The sequence below is a fragment of the Strongylocentrotus purpuratus genome, unplaced genomic scaffold (assembly GCF_000002235.5).
Source record: "Strongylocentrotus purpuratus isolate Spur 01 unplaced genomic scaffold, Spur_5.0 spur5_scaffold_15, whole genome shotgun sequence".
NCBI lineage: Eukaryota > Metazoa > Echinodermata > Echinoidea > Camarodonta > Strongylocentrotidae > Strongylocentrotus > Strongylocentrotus purpuratus.
The window spans coordinates 1,764,374-1,781,028 of NW_022145600.1; the positions used below are offsets into that span (position 1 = coordinate 1,764,374).

The 16,655-nt window shown below is 37.3% G+C and overlaps 1 long non-coding RNA gene across 1 annotated transcript; it reads right to left on the minus strand.

Annotated features, from left to right (window-relative positions):
* Positions 1-8,966: 8,966 nt before the first annotated feature.
* LOC105440538 lies at positions 8,967-12,774 on the minus strand. The gene is made up of 3 exons (XR_004064098.1): positions 11,624-12,774; positions 11,173-11,286; positions 8,967-10,901 (listed from the first exon to the last, which is right to left on the minus strand). It is a non-coding gene; the product is annotated as an uncharacterized LOC105440538 (long non-coding RNA).
* Positions 12,775-16,655: the final 3,881 nt, after the last annotated feature.

A 16,655-nucleotide genomic window follows, 5' to 3' on the forward strand; every position in this document is an offset into this window, starting at 1 on the left:
AAAAGCTCTTCAGAGAGTCAATTGACCCCAACTTTTATATCATGGTTGGAAAAAGCATGAGTTGGAAATATGATTTCATGTCTCATTTGACCCTCAATTAACTCATGACGTCATCATAATGGCCTCCAAACTCAAAATTTTAATTTTCATATTATGACGTCAGCAGATTTTTGGAAAATTGATTGTATCTCTGTAAATGTTGATCAACTTTCTTTCAAATTTTGATATGTTCTACCTGAGAATCTTCTCTACAAATGCAGTCTACACGATATTTCATTTTGACAAAAGCATCATGGCGTATTTTTAAGATTAAAGGAGGCATGTCAATTTTTCACATTTTGCGTGTATTCTCTATGGGACATGACTTTTTCTCAAAACTGGATTCTACATTCTCGTCTTTTGCGAGCAATATCTCCGTCGTTTTATCTTTGTTTACGCTGAGCTTTGAGTATGTTGTAGCTGAGACAATAAGCTATCACAAGTGTGCCCTTTATTTTTCGATCAGATGCCGAGATCATGCTCATATTTCACTTACAAAGTGGGATTTGAGAATTCTTATTTCCCTTTACGTGTAATCTCTATGTGAAATTTTTTGGTATATCGGTAACGTACTTGACTTCCGACCTCGAGGTCCCTGGTTCGAGTCCGGGCGTCTCCAACAATTTTTTTTCTTCACTTTTTTTTTTCTTTTTGACCTTTCACTGTACCATCTCCTTTGAATATTAAAACACGTAGAATCGCAAATAATGTAATAAACAACCATATTTACTTTATTATTACCCTATTATCACTTGATCCATTACTTTTTGCATGTTATCCTTGTGGGAGATGACTTTTTCTCAAATCTGGATTCTACATTCCTGTCTTTTGCGAGCAATATCGCCGTTATTTCCGCTTGTTTTTTGTTGATTTTTGAGTATAATGTAGCTGAAACTATATGCTATCTACATCTCCCTCATTTTTTTAATCAGATGTCAGCATGATCATCATCATCATCAATATCATCATGATCATGATCATGATTATCAACATCATCATCGTCATCATCAACATTATCATTATCATCGTCATCATCGTCATCACCATTACTATCAAGATCATCATCATCATCATCATCATTGTTTACATGTCTATATAACTTCTCCCATTCTCAAATCTATCATAAGACTTAGACAGACCACCTTATTCGTCTTTGTGACGAATTAAAGTCTAGTTATTCTTTATTTTTATTTATTTCCTACACTTTTTTGTGCCTAGGATAACTCAAGTTCGGTTTCGTCAATTTCATTCAATTTTGGCACAGTCATAGGTCATTGTCATGAGACGTGACAGGAACATTTTCAAGGTCATCAAGTCATCGTGACGTCATCCAGGCGCCATTTTGTGAAATCCCATTATCCATCATATCTTCATGATGCATAGGCAAAGGTCATTCATATCCATATCACATATATTTCAGGTCAAGGGTCTAAAGGTCATGTCATCAAAGGTCACATAAAGGTCACGACGCGCGCGTACGTGCGCGTCAAAATTTAAAAATGCTCAAAATCACTTAACTATCAAAGTAGAGTACGAATCAGGTCATTTTAAGCATTTCAAAATTTTCCGTCCGTAAGTGTCCACGCGCGCGTTGCGCGCGCTCACAACGCGCGGAAAAGGTCAAATTCCTTTTTTTTTACATGATTTAGATTCCTCTTACCGTAAATGACAACTTACATTAATTTCAGTCACTCTTGACCTTTCATAAGGCCGTGAGCGCGCGTCAAAGTTCAAAATCCGCGCGTACTGCTATGGGCAATATAATGCAAATTTGATCAAAAACATTCCATTTTAAAAATCAAAATAGCTCTTCAGATAGTCAATTGACCCCAACTTTTATATCATGGTTGGAAAAAGCATGAGTTGGAGATATGATTTCATGTCTCATTTGACCCTCAATTAACTCATGACGTCATCATAATGGCCTCCAAACTCATAATTTCAATTTGCATATTATGACGTCAGCAGATTTTTGGAAAATTGATTGTATCTCTGTAAATATTGATCAATTTTCTTTCGAATTTTGATATGTTCTACCTGAGAATATTCTCTACAAATGTAGTCATCACGATATTTCATTTTGACAAAGGCATCATGGCGTAATTTTGCGATTAAAGGAGGCATGTCAATTTTTCACATTTTGCGTGTATTCTCTATAGGACATGACTTTTTCTCAAAACTGGATTCTACATTCTCGTCTTTCGCGAGCAATATCTCCGTCGTTTTATCTTTGTTTATGCTGAGCTTTGAGTATGTTGTAGCTGAGACAATAAGCTTTCACAAAATGCCCTTTATTTTTCGATCAGATGCCGGGATCATGCTCATATTTCACTTGCAAAGTGGGATTTGAGAATTCCATTTTCCGTTTACGTGTAATCGCTAATAAGGGAAATGTTTTGGTATATCGGTAACGCACTCAATTGTTCATTTTTATTTTTCCACCACTTTCTTGTGAGCGTGATTGCTCAAATTTGGGTTGATCAATTTTCATCAATTTGTTGTCAGTCATCAGGCTTATCAAGGTCAAGTGCAGGCATTTTTTTTTAAGGTCATCAGGTCATCGTTACGTCATCCAGGCGCCATTTTGTGAAATCACATTATCAATCATATCTTCATGATGCGTCATCAAAGGTCATTCATATTCATATCACATATACTTCAGGTCAAGGGTCAATAGGTCATGCCATCAAAGGTCGTATAAAGGTCATGACGCGCGCGTACGCGCTCATCAAAATTTCAAAATGCTCAATATCACTTAAATATTAAAGTACGAATACGAATCAGGTCATTTTAAGCATTTCAAAAATGTCCGTCCGTGCGCGCGGCGCGTTCAAAGCGTAAAAACGCCGTTTTTTCGCATGGTTTGTATTCCTGACACTATTTTTGACAATTTTCAACTATTTTCAGTCATTCTCGACCTTCCATAATGCCACACGCGTGCGTCACTTTAAAATTTGTGCGCGCGTCAAAGGGTAATATAATGTTAAAAGTGGTAAAAACATGTCTATACAAAATCAATTGTATATCTCTTTAGGATGCAAGGTGACCCCAATTTTTTCTCATTTTTTGATAGAGTATGAATCGAGATATGATTTCATGTCTCATTTGGCCATTACAAATGTTTTGAGGTCATCATGCCCTTGGAACCTAAAATACGAATTTGCATATTTCGACGTCAGCATATTTCTGGAAAATTAATTGTATCTCTGTAAATATTGATCAATTTTCATCCAAATTTGTAGCTTAGATGATTGTCTACAATTTTCATTTTGATGAAGTCATCATAGTGAAAATTTCGATTAATGGCGACATGTCAGAATTTTTTTAATTTGCGTGTTATGCCTTGTACGGAAGGTGAATTTCGTTCACGTCATGCATCTACATGTCATTGTTTTTTTTTAGCAGTATCTCGCTTATTTTTGCTCTATTTCCCCCCAAATTGAAGTATGTTATAGCTGATACTATGAGCTATAGTGTGCCCTCCGTTTTTTGATCAGATGTTGAAATCATGTCGAAATTTTCAATTGAAAGTTGAAATAGCGACTATGCCTAGGCCGTTTGTCAGCTTTGCATGTATTGTCTATGGGACATATTTTGGTATATTGGTTAAAGAACAAGCTTCCATTCCGGTGAGCCAGGTTCGATTTCTGGTGGGTCAATTTTTTAAAAATTTGCTTTCGTTTATTTGATTTTATCATTTTCTTCGACTGCTACCTCTCTCTCTCTCTCTCTCTCTCCACTATTTCTATTTCCACTATTGGTTAAAGAACAAGCTTCCATTCCGGTGAGCCAGGTTCGATTCCTGGTGGGTCAATTTTTTTTAAATTTGCTTTCGTTTCTTATTTGATTTTATCATCTTCTTCGACTACTATACCTCTCTCTCTCTCTCTCCACTATTTCACCCTCTCCCTCTCTTGCTCTGCCTCCCTCTTCTTTCTGCTCTGCATGTCTCCCTCTGTCTCAGTGCCTCTCTCTTTCTCTACTCTCTCACTCTCTACTTTTCCCGCCTTTGGCTCCAGTCCCTCTTTTATGTCTTATAGGATGTTCCTTAATTTCCTCTAGCTCTTTCTTTTTCCCTTTGTATTCTTATTTCACCCCTACCATGTTTCGTTATACTATCCTCTCTCCTTCCAACGGTATGCATTCTTATTTCTCTTTCATCCCTCGTATAACCGTCTTCCTCTCGATCTCCTTCTCTATATTTCTATCTCAACATTTTCATTTTGATGACGTCATCGTAGTGAAAATTTCGATTAAATGCGACATGTCAGAATTTTCGTAATTTGCGTGTCATATGCCTATGGGAGGTGACTTTTTCTGAAATCTGCATTGTACATTCCAGTCTTGTTTGAGCAATATCTGGATTATTTTTTTCTCGATTTTCTGCCAGCTTCGAATATTTTGTCGCTGAAAATTCTCTACACTTAAGGTCACAATTTTTTTTTTAAAATCAGATGTTGGGATCATGTCGATATTCTGACTACAAGATGTGATTTGAGAATCCTATTTTTCGTTAAAGTGTAATGTCTATGTATTTTGGAATTCTAAACAACCCGACTCAAAGCCCGTGGACAACTCGACCAGACCAGGTCGACTTGTCTAGGGTGGGATGCTTCGGGGGACAGCTCGACCAACTTTTTTTCTCCTCATGATTTCATGATCTAATATCTCTCATCTCAGATAAAATTGTCATTTGATGTATTAATTATGCTTTTATAAACACCCAACCCTAACCTAACCATAACTCTAACCCGGCGATTGTACGCCTTCGGCTCGTCAAAAATATATTCTCGTTGCAAAGAATATCAGCTTTATTCTTTAGAACAGCTCTCAAAATACTCACAATTTCCATGTTCCCTGTCATGACTGTGCTAATTATAAAAGCATTAATACATAAAATGACAATTTTATCTACGATGAGTTATTTTCAGTTATTCAGCCCACGTATACGCAATGTTTACGTCTCTAGCTCCCTAGGACAAAGAATTGTTTACATGTCAATAAATTTCTCTTTCTATATATCTATCTACTCACATCTCGCTTTTTTTCTCCCCACTCTTTCAGCCTCTCCCTCTCTTGCTCTGCCTCCCTCTTTTTCTCTTGCTCTGTCTCCCGATCCTTTTCTCTACTCTTTTACCCTCCCCCTTTCCAGCCTTCTTCTTAATATTTAAAGTCATCATCTTATTGAAAGTCATCATGAAAACTTTTACCATAAACACAAATATTCTTTTCAAAAATAATTCCTAGGTACTGAGCTTCCTTCTCACATTCCTAGATATATACTTATAAAACAGTACAACATACACAAATCAATACAATTACTACATATCTCATGAAAATGTTTGGAACAAACTGTTTCAATTTTTACTGCACATAAATTATCAGTTAAGCTTTATCAAGGTAAAACTTTAAAGTCAAACATAATATTCTTCATCTTATCAACCATTACATGATATCAGGAGATCATGACACTACATAGCTCATATCACTAAATACCAATCCTAGTCAATATAATAATAATAATAATAGTGGGTTCTTGTATAGCGCTCATGTCAGTCAGATTTGACCCTCCTGGCGCTCCCGATTATTACCCTGGGTTTAGCACGGCTGCCATACGGCGCTCTAGCATTTCAAAGAATAAATTCCTACCAGGTACCCATTTACTTCACCTGGGTGTAGTGTGGCAAATGTAGATCAATGTCTTGCCAAAGTTGTATATCCAGAAATCTCAGTTCTCAACCTATGGTTTAATCAACCAAGTTTTATAATGTACAATAAATAATATGACATTCTTACTTTTATCAAGTCATAAGGCTTAGATACATTAAATTTCCCTTGTATTTGAGTTGAAAATTTGCACATGCAATTACTAAAACGTGTTTCCAATAATCGGATTTTTCTTTTTTTAAATGATATTATATAGCACCCGTACCTCAGAACGTTAATATCATGGAAAAGGTTAAGCATGGTTATAAGTCTACAAACACCTTTGAATAAAACCTTTGCTAAAAACAATGCCAACATAGCACAACAATATCATGCTGTGGGATAATTAGCATAAAAACAATCCATGTATAAATATGTTTGACATATTCTGCACAAAGTTTAAAACCTATAACATGGCTATACGTTAATGTCCATAGAGTTTTTTTATAACCTGTTAATACAAAGTAGAGATTATCAAATGTTCACATCATCACCTGAAGACAATGTCTTTGACTCAAAATTAAACAATTATCCGGCATTAAAGAGCACAATCCAATGGCCCGAATTCACAAAGGAGGTTTGTCGACAAACCGAGGTTTATGTACGTCCTATGACGCGTTTTGACGCGTTTTTTTTACAAACCTGGTTTGTAAATAACAAAAGGAGGTTTGTCGAAACAAAAGGAGGTTGACAAACCTCCTTTGTGAATTCGGGCCATTGTGTTCAGCATCATTAAGCCCTCTCTGATATATTTAGATACATAAGGTGGCTGTCTAATTATCATCTCTTTCTGTCTTTTCTGTTCAAAATGTAGTGACTAATATTCCTGCACTTGCATAAACTACAATGCGTATATATTGCTGTAATATTTTCTTCTTCATATCAAACTTCAGTAGTGGATTTCATGCATTTCTACAAAACATATGCTCAGGATAATAATTTTGTATGTGCTATCACAGAAAGTTTGATGTGTATACATTTGTGGCTGGCAAGATCAATATAAAATAAATCTCAACATTACATAATCCTGGTAAATGCAATATGTATTCAACAAATGACATTAACAAAATATGTTAAACCGTGATACACATCCAATAATTTACAATGGTAGACAGACAAAAGAAATCCATGAGTATAGTGCATTTTACATTCTGCTCATATAATCTGCTGTAACATTATACTGAACCTTCATCGATACAAGCCTAAACCTGTAATCTTGGAGCATCATGCTCCATCTCATGATTATCTTATTGTCAAACCTCTTCGCTTGAATATAGACCAAAGGTTTGTGGTCTGTGTGCACTTCAATACAAATAATATTTGAACTTTTTGATTGCTCGTACTATAATATTGCTCAGCACTTTTTCTCTATTGTTGTGTAATTTTTTTCCCGTGGTAATGACTTCTTACTCGCATAAGCAATCAGGAATTCTTCTCCTGAATGTTACTGCATAAGCCCAGCACCCACATTTACCTTCAATACAAACAACTGATCCTCGGCATTTTCCACAGAATCCTGACACACTTTCATACTCTCTGTACACAAATCAAAGCAGCCAGCCACTGACATGTTAACCTTCTGCCTGGGAAATTTGTTGAGAAGATTAATGTGATATGTCTTAAGAACACCACTGCCAATGTATAGTCTACTTTACGCCAGCACAGGGAATGGACCCTTCCATTTCAGCAACAACTTGTTCTGATCAGTGGGAAGCAAGATCAACACCTGATCTCCGATATTAAATTTCCTTTTTCTAGCATTCATATCCTAACACTTCTTGTATTTTCCTGCAGCACCTTTTAAGGCTTCCTGGGCTAACTCCCATGACTTCACCAACTTCTCACGGAGCACTATGTCATATTCATACTCATCTTTCAACTCCGGTATTACATCATCATTTGTCCTCAATTCCCTTAACATATCAAAGACACTCGCCAAGACCCAGTCTTCACTAAACCAAGTTCTCTGAAATGGTAGAAATTTTGAAGATATTCAATACCTACACATGGTGATAAAAAAAAAGGTCATATAAATCAAACATTTCCATTGTCACTGCTAATATTAAATATAATCAGTGTCTCCGTTACCTTTACTACTGCTATCACCTTCACCAGTATTACTGTTAGTAGGTGAAAAGCATTACCCTTGTTCATCTTTCAGATAGATGTTATTACTGATCACTGGTTTAACGCTAATATAATCGTATTCATTTAATCAATGACTGAGGAAATTAAAAAAAATTAACAATTTGTGTACAAAGCAAATGAGATATGAGCTCGCATGTGATGTCACAAAGTTTCCAATTTGTGCTTCACTGATTACAACTCCAACAATTCTCATTTCTTTTTGATTTTCCTCAAAATTTCATTGATTTGTTTCTCTCATTTATCTGCTTTTATGAAGACCAACTTATTTTTGGGGTGGACTTCCCCTTTAACACTTTACATGTATGAAGATCAACTTATTTCCGGGTGGACTTGCCCTTTAACACTTTACATGTATATGTAAGCATCTTAAAAAGTGCATATTTATAATTATATGGCTAACATCATTTAATCCTTACTGTACTTGGGGGGGGGGGGGCGTAAGAGCCCCCCCCCCCCACCCCACATTTTTGGAGATAGCGCCGCAACCGCTTGGAATTTTAAATTGTTGTTCTTGCATTTTTTTCCTCAAGTCTTACGCACATTTTGATACCATTTTCATCGAATTTGGATACACCTGTCAGGTGTTACATAGCAATTAGTATGCGCATATCATCAAAAAGTGCTACAATTGCATATATCCATGTACAAGCAGAAATGTGAATACAGGTAAATAGATGTATAAGTGGGAGATATGAATTGATATCAAATTGCTTTGATACGTTTCTCAAAGTAACTTGATGTATTCCAGAACAAAACAATACATTAGAAATAAAACAATAGATTGAGGGCTTAAAACCACAACTGTCTATGTCCAAATATGCCATTTTGAGTAAAAATGCATTTGAAAGTAGTTTGATTGCAAGCATAAAATCTGACAAAATGAAGTAGTTATGTTCAATGCCATTAAATTATGAATAATACTTGGTCAAACATCATACATGGAGGCCATGACCTTTTGACCCTGTCAATGTCAAAAACTTACAAAATGGGAGTGCCAAATACCATCCATGGAACTCTTCAGGAATAGCTAGGCTATTGCACAAGTTGATGAGATCCTTCTTCTTAAGGTTTAGTTTTTTTTTTAATGCTTCTCTTGGTAGACAAGGTCCAGATTACGTGGAACTGATGATCTATCTTCTCGTAGTCATCCAAGTAGCTATAGATGGTAGCAGATGGTGCCTTGCTCTTCCTTCCTGTATTGGAAGCTCTTTACATGTAGCCAGTTGAAGACGTGTCCATCTTCGTCTGGGCGTTTGTTATTCATGATCTGCTGTGAGAGTTTTTTCAAATCATAAAAGTCTCCATGGCACATGTTTATGACCTTGTATGGAAGCCGACGTCTTAATTTGTGGAAGATTTTTTACCCAGTCATGCATTGTGAAGACATTGATGTTCTTTTTTTCTGTTTCAATAGCAGAATGCATGCTATTGCATTCCATGTGGGAATGCCCACTCTCCAGAAAATTGTGTGCGATGACTTTGAGATGTGTGTTCTGGATGGCATAGAGTAACGTTGCAGCCACATTCACTTTGCAAATCAAAGGAAGCCGAGACAAAAGTCCTCTTTCCAGCAACTACCTTGGCCTGGCATAGCTGCCAACATTTGGAATTTTCAATTAGTAACATTTAAAGTAAAACTGAATATCATGTGCGCATAGCGAACATCACGAGCACGAAGTCTCTTTAGCCGGGGTACTAGATGCTCTCTGGTGCAATCTGAGCCTATTTTAGGGACCATTTCCCATAAAATTCAACCTTTTAAAATGGGTAGTTGAGTAATTAGAAAAATGAGTTCTGAGAAAAACACAGGTTTACCTGCCTTCCCTGACACTCCCATACTACTCATTTAGAGCTCTGTATGTTGCAGATTTTGCTCTCTTCGGAAAATCAGAGTCACATTCCCTCATGTAGCAGGGTGTTGTTTGGCGAGCCTTAGTAATAAGGACACTTTCTAGAGTTTTGTTGCTCATGGACCCTCTGAAGTCAGTTTTGTTCTTTCGCACCTGACTGAAGACCCTTTCACATTCAGCATTGGTATGGGGTATGGTTAGAATCCCAAGCATTACTCTTGCAAGTCTGTCATAGCACAGTTCACCAGAAGCATTCTTCTCTGTCATCATACTTGTCCACTGCTTGTCAGTAGATTCCTCATTTTGCACTAAGTACGGAAGCTGAGCAAGTTGATAGATAAGAAACTGGTTCTCCAGAGCATCTAGGGCACTGTGCTTGTCTTCTTCTTCCTGAAGCAGCATGCAGGGGAACTTGTTGATGAAGAATTTAGAGAAGTTAATTTGGCATCCTTCTGACATGCAATGTCAGCCACTTGCACATGGATGAGAACATCAGACTTGAATGGAAACTTACTTACAATGTAGTCACATGCCTTGGTGTAATATGAACGCACTGCTGCATAAAACTTATGGCAATCAGACTCATCTAAAGTGTTCACAATTTCTCTTGTTGCGCTTCCTATGACCATTTCAGATTCTTCACGAAGATTCTCCTTGTTCTTGTAGTCCAGAAGGGTCAAGTCTGTGGCTGCAATGATTGCTTGTGGAGCTACAATTGGCTGTACAAGTCACGCAGTAGACTTTCTCGTATTCCTTTCAGCTTGTGTATCAGAGGACTTCTCATCTGGAAGATGACACTTTTCTTGTCAGACGCAATGATGCTGTGGCTGAGAAAATGTGCAATGGCTAATATTGGGTTTGAGTGCAATGACTTCAGAATTCTTTCCTGTCTTGTTTCATCCTTTACTGTCTGTCTTGTTTTCTTCTTTTCTCCACATCTTGTTTTTTTCATTTCCAGTCATTTTACTAGAAATCGTACTGGGATGACTGGAAGTTCCAGCCTTGAGCACTGTTGAGCCTGTTGCCTTGCCGACAAGTTTCCCAGTCTTCTGCTTCTTGCTAGGTGTATCCGAAGTGTCCCTCACTTGTCGTTTTTCCCCGAGTAGTACAGCTTGAAGATGGTCTACTGTGTTGTGGCTGTGGTGCTTGAAGTTGAACCTGGGAGGAAGAAAAATTATTGATTACCATATGAGAAAGAAATAAGACTACTGACACTGTTTACAATTAAAAAGATACACTACATTTGAAATCTTGGCACATGACTAGCATTATTGAATAAATGTTTATATCTGTAAACTGAACAGCGGAGTGAAGATGATTGGAAGAGAAAGAGCTAACAAGTAAATGAACTAAAAATAAGAAAGAAAAAATGATGAAAAGGTACATATTTAACTGTCACCCTGTATATATGATCAACTTTTGTACTCACTTGGGTCTGAGACTGGGCAGGTTTGCTCACATGTGGTGGATCTGCAGACACCTTCTTGGGAATGCGGAATGCTTGGAGTTGTGCAGTCATCTTGGTTTGGTGAGGAGGCTTTTCCTGTAGGACAAGACAAGTTTAAAAACTTCATGCGATGCCTGCAACACTATTGATAATGACTTTAATTTATAAGCAAACAATTTAATTACACATTAAATTAAATTTTGCAATTACCATTCTGGTTCATGTAGTTTTTTATTTTTTTCAAACTATTTTACAATGTAAAATGAAAATAACTATTGCCAATTTGAGGAGTAAAAGCTGATTAATTCAAACATTAAGAAAGCTCTCTACTGCTAGGGATAATCTATTCAAATCTGGTAATTTTAATGATGGCCATATTTAAATGGAATGAAAAGGAGTAGATGCCTTGTAGTAATACATTTTCTAGCCTTACCTGTAGTTGAGATCCCTGAGCAGGTTTATTTTTCACAGCTGGAGTTGGCTTCTTTGGAACAAGTGCAGTCTGGACACTATTCTTGGTTGCCTTGGTCTGTTGAGTAGGCTTCTTCTGCTGTGTCTGTTCAGTAGGCGTCTTGTGCTTGGTCTGTTGAGTAGGCTTCTACTGCTGGGCTGACACTTTGCTAGATAAATCTTGGCAAGCATTGGCCCAAGCTCAGCCATCTCGTACAAGCATGTTTCAGAATTGCCTGCACTAGCTTCGTTCCCAATTAGCATCTGGAACTTCTTGAGATTCAATTTCCTGTTCACGCTGGCTTCCAGATAGTAGAACACATCAATGAGGAGCGAGTCAATTGAATATGGTAATGCAGATGACACAGCTTTGGCAGCAAGATCAATTAGTTGATTGGGGCAACCAAGCACAATGAGGTTTGGCTGACACTTTCTGAGGCATGCCCCAATTCCCTTGTGTACACCAGTCATGCCTGATGCATTGTCTTATCCCAATGATGTGCAATTGTCCCATGAGATATCATGATTCTGCAGCTCTGTTATGAGCAATTGTGCAATATTTCCACCAGTTCCTGCCATTTCTAAGGTTGGGAGGGAAAGCAGAGTACAAGAAATTTGCTTACCATCATGGTAGTTGATGACAATTGGGTATAGTTACTGTCGCTGACATTACTCCCATCAGTTGATATTGCAAATGGCCGTGCTCTCATGTCTGAAACGATCTGTCCTTGTTCATCTTTTGCCATTTCACGCACAAGACAACAAGTTTGGTCCTTGCACTGGAAAACTTCTTAACCTCCTCAGAATTAGGAAAGGTTTTCCTCAACAATGGTCCCATGTGACTTGCAGCTGACAGAGGAATATTGTGCTCCAAATAAAATGATGTAAATAAGCACTCAGCTCTAGTTATATTAAAATCCTTGGAGGTTGACATCCATGATGTTATTTTTCATGCCGACGATTCAGACTGGAAAGCAGTGATGTGTTGCTTTGATTTGCAATGAACAACAATGTCATTACAACCGCCATGCAAAATTGACAAATCTTGGCGACATACCTTGCAAGTTGCATGATGTTTGCTCTTTCCTGATGATACAATGAAGTCAAAGTCAAGTCAAAGTCATCAGCATATTTCTTGTTATTATTATTATTATTCTTTATTTTTATTTCTCCCCGTTTTTTGTGGCCCGGATAACTCAAGTTTGGTTTAGTTAATTTCATTAAATTTCGGCACAATTATAGGTCATTGTAATGAGACGTGACAGGAACATTTTCAAGGTCATTAGGTTATCGTGACGTCATCCAGGCGCCATTTTGTGAAATCACGTTATCCATCATATCTTCATGATGCATCAGCAAAGGTCATTCATATTCATATCACATATACTTTAGGTCCAGGGTCAACAGGTCATGTCATCAAAGGTCACATAAAGGTCATGACGCGCGCGTATGTGCGCGTCAAAATTTTAAATTGCTCAAAATCACTTAACTATTAAACGAGAGTACGAATCAGGTCATTTTAAGCATTTCAACATTTTCCGTCCGTTTGTGTCCCCGCGCGCGGTGTGCGCGCTCACAGCGCGCGAAAAAGGTCAAATTCAAAATGTTTACATGATTTGGATTCCTCTTAATGTAATTAACAATTTACATTAATTTCAGTCACTCTTCATATTTCATAAGGCCGTGAGCGTGCGTCAAAGTTCAAAATCCGCGCGTGCTGCTATGGGCAATATAATGCAAATTTCATCAAAAACATGCCATTTTAAAAATCGATATAGCTTTTCAGATAGTCCATTGACCCCCATTTTTTATATCATGGTTGGAAAAAGCATGAGTTGGAGATATGATTTCATACCACCCTGACTCGTACAAAGTGAAATAAAGTCATCATATTGGCATCTAAACTCAAACAAATGTATTTTGTTGATGACGTAATTTTTGTCTTTGTTTAATTGAAATTATCTCACTTATCTGTGATTAATTTTCTCTCAGATTTTAATATGTTGTAGCTGAGATAATTCTCTATCAGAAATATGTCATTTATTTTTCATTTTGATGACGTCATCATAGTGAAATATTCGATTAAAGGCGACAATGCATAATTTGTCATATTTGCGTGTTATGTCTATGGGAGGACACTTTTTTCAAAACATGAATCTGCATGACAAGGTGTTTTTACCAGTATCTCGGTTGTTATTCAACAGTTTTCTCCCAAATTTTAGTATGTTGTAGCTGAGACTATTTGCTATCTAACTATTTCCTCATTTTTTCAATCAGATGTCAGGATCATGCTTATGCTCATCATCATCATTAACATTATCGTTTTTATCATCATATAACATTATCATTATCATCATCATCACCTTTACTATCATGATTATCATCATGTTCATCATGATCATCATTGTTTACATGTCTATATAACTTCTCCCATTCTCAAATCTGTCATAAGACATAGACAGACCACCTTATTCGTCTTCGTGACGAATTAAATTCTAGTAATTATAATTATTATTATTATTATTATTTTTTTTTTTACTATTATTATTATTATTATTACAAATGTTACAATTATTATTGGTGCGGAGCCCCACAGAATCCCCCCCCCCCATTTTGGGTGGTATCTTTGACTTAGGCCTACATGTAATAATGACATGATTATATCTAGCTCCATCGTCCTCCCTGTTAGTCCCCCTTCTGCGAGAGTGCCCTCATTCAACAACTAAATACCAGGGGCGTTACATAAAACTTGTCATCAGTGACAAATGACAATTTGTGTTTAATATAAGCTACTGAAATATTTGCTTCTGATTGGTTATCAACAGATTGGTCACTGACTTTTGTTATTTGTTATTGAAAAAAGTCTTTGTGAAACGCCCCCCAGGAATGGCTCCTCTTTTTCTATAATCATATAATGATGGTCTTTGTCTCTCTCTCTATATATATATATATATATATATATATATTGGATTATATGATATTTTGACTATGGGTGGAAATATATGTAATAGGAAGAGATAATTTAATTGATGATAACATTGTTATCATTTGTAGTAATGATAGGAAATTATCGTCGAGTTTGTGAAATTGATTTTAATGTTGTTTGTTTTAGACAACATTTAAGTAAGTTTCGAGAAAACAATACTTCATTGCTGTCAGTATATTTGCATTTTGCTTAGGACATGTGCCAGTCACTATGTATTACGCCAAATTACATTGTTACATATTCTCGTTTTAATCAGTTACAGTTTTAATAGCGAAATGAGTTGTTCAAGTCTATATTAACTTTAACTTGCTGTACCATGGTAACAGGGAGTGTGGACGCACCATTGTGGACGCACCATGTGTACAATACTAGTGTGTTGTCAGGATAAGGCAGTGCGAGCCGTATGAACACAACTTCTTATCAAGGTGAATAATCCCTACTCCCCCAAGCAACAACTTTCCACTGGCCACATGTGCAAGAGAACATTTACCCCCTCGGTGTGGAGAGAGTGCATGGCACGCATAAGTGCTAAATGTCAGGTAGGGTATAAGTTAGCAATTAGCCATTACCTTTCTTGATAATGTCTTCCTTTTCAAGAACTGCGCCCCTCTCCGGGTGGGCGATACGTAATGATAATAATTAATATTATCATCATGATCATTATAATTATTTATAGTACTACTACTACTACTACTGCTGCTGCTGCAATACCTATTGCTAATGCCATGATTACTTAACACAGTAAATTTAATTCCCAGAAGCAATTTTCTACAACTAACATAATCTTATATACAGTAGGCTTGCGGGTGCACCATGTAAGAGAGAGAGTGAGAGAGAGAGAGAGAGAGGGTTGAGGAGTCCTGAAAAGGACTCTGACTCGGTAATCTTTCTTAAAGGTAATACAAAGTTATAGGAAATTTTGAAAATTGGGTGGATAGTGATTCTTTACAATTTGGATATATTTGGATGCCCCTGTGGATGTATTATAAGCACTAGAAAAGTTAGTCTCAAAAACACTTCTGCTTTCGAGAAAAATTGAATATAAAAATTTACCGGTGCTCCCGGTAAATTTTGATATATTTCAAATAGCGCCTAAGGCCGTATAATGGTAGCTGCGACCATGAAAATCTCAGAATATGTAGATGTGATATATAACTTCCAAACGAAAAAAGCAAATTGGTCGATTTTAGTCAAGAAACATTGTTTTATAGCTTAATAAATATCTTGACCTTGAGAGGGAGCTATACAACAAAAAGAGTTTATTATTTACAATTTCATAACTTTAGACTCGATTTCAACCGCTACAACGATCACAGAATATTATAGGATAGCATATGCTTCCAATATGTTCATTTAATCCAAATTCATGACCCCATACCAAAACTTTGTAATACCTTTAAGATGACTTAAGCTCACGCACGCCAGCTATTCTCCACTCCTGGCGACGGGTAGTTAACCTGTTCGAAACGCCGAGCCTCTCATCCTCTCCAAGCATTATAGTTCTCCTTAGAACTATAAGCTAAGAAAGATAACAAACATTCATTTTCAGGACTACACACCCCCAAGAAATATTACCGAGTCAGAGACCTTTTCAGGACTCCTCAACCCTCTCTCTCTCTCTCTCACACATGGTGCACCCGCAAGCAGGCGCGCCGGAAGCAGTTTGGGACTGGGGGGGGGGGGGGGGCAAACATTCCAGGGGGCTTACATTCAAGGGGCAGTGACGTAATGAGAAAAAAAAGTTCGGAAGGGGGGGGGGGGGGCAGACGACAAATCTGCATCACCACCAGTCTTACACGTTGCATGCAGGTCCCGCGTTTTTCAAAGTGGAGTATTATCGATCAGGTAGAGCGTAAATTGGCGTGGGGTCCAGGGCATGAGCCTCGGCAGGGGGTCAAGGGGCTGAGATCCCGGAAGCTCAGGGGTTTTAGGTATTTACTTACGTTTAGATGAGCATCCAGGGGCCCTCTGTAAGGCAATTGACGTGTTCCAAGGGGGGGGGGGGAGCCCCCAGAAGCTCAGAGGTTTT